General features: G+C 45.2%; 1 protein-coding gene across 2 annotated transcripts in view; it reads right to left on the minus strand.

Moving 5' to 3' along the window:
• NUP210L (nucleoporin 210 like) overlaps positions 1 to 789 on the minus strand; it is a 125,762-nt gene that overhangs the window by 32,958 nt on the left and 92,015 nt on the right. The gene's annotated exons all lie outside the window — the stretch shown is intronic.

Consider the following 789-nt stretch of genomic DNA (forward strand, 5'->3'; position numbering starts at 1 on the left):
AGCAGGCGAGGCTGCGGTGGCCGGGAGCAGCCACTGCACTCCAGTCTGGGTGACAGAGTGAGATTCCAACTAAAAAAAAAAAATTGTTTGTCTGGGGATGGGGGGGGACACCCCTTATCAACAAGGGTGCCTGAACAATGCATATTTGTATACCTAACCCTTAACTGTACCCTACAATTTTAAAATAAAAAATATGTTTAATTAAAAAAAATTATTTGACTAGCTGGGCATGGTGGATCATGCCTGTAATTCCACCACTTTGGGAGGCAGAGGAGAGAGCTGCCTGAGTCTAGTGGTTCGAGAACAAACTGGGCAACTTGGCAAGACCTCGGCTCTACAATAAATCAGAAAATTTAGCTGGGCATGGTAACACATGCCTGTAGTTCCAGCTCTTTGGAAGGCTGAGGCAGAAGGATCGTCTGAACCCAGCAGGTTAAGGCTGCGGTGGCCATGAGTGTGCCACTGCACTTCAGCCTGGGTGACAGAGTGAGACTCCAACTTAAAAAAACCCCAAAAACAATTGAAAACAGTTATTTAAACAAATGCTTGCACATGAATGTTCATAGCAGCACTATTCATAATAACCAAAAGGTGAAAACAGCCAAAATGTCATTGGATGAGTAAATAAACAAAATGTATTTCCATATAATGGAATATTATTCAGTCATAAAAAAGAATGAAGTGGGCCGGGCCCAGTGGCTCAACCTGTAATCCCGCACTTTGGGAGGCCGAGGTGAGTGGATTGCCTGAGCCTGTGGGTTCGAGACCCGCCTGGGCAACTTGGCAAGA

Source organism: Carlito syrichta, unplaced genomic scaffold (assembly GCF_000164805.1).
Source record: "Carlito syrichta isolate Samal-C Ts95f unplaced genomic scaffold, Tarsius_syrichta-2.0.1 Scaffold304639, whole genome shotgun sequence".
NCBI lineage: Eukaryota > Metazoa > Chordata > Mammalia > Primates > Tarsiidae > Carlito > Carlito syrichta.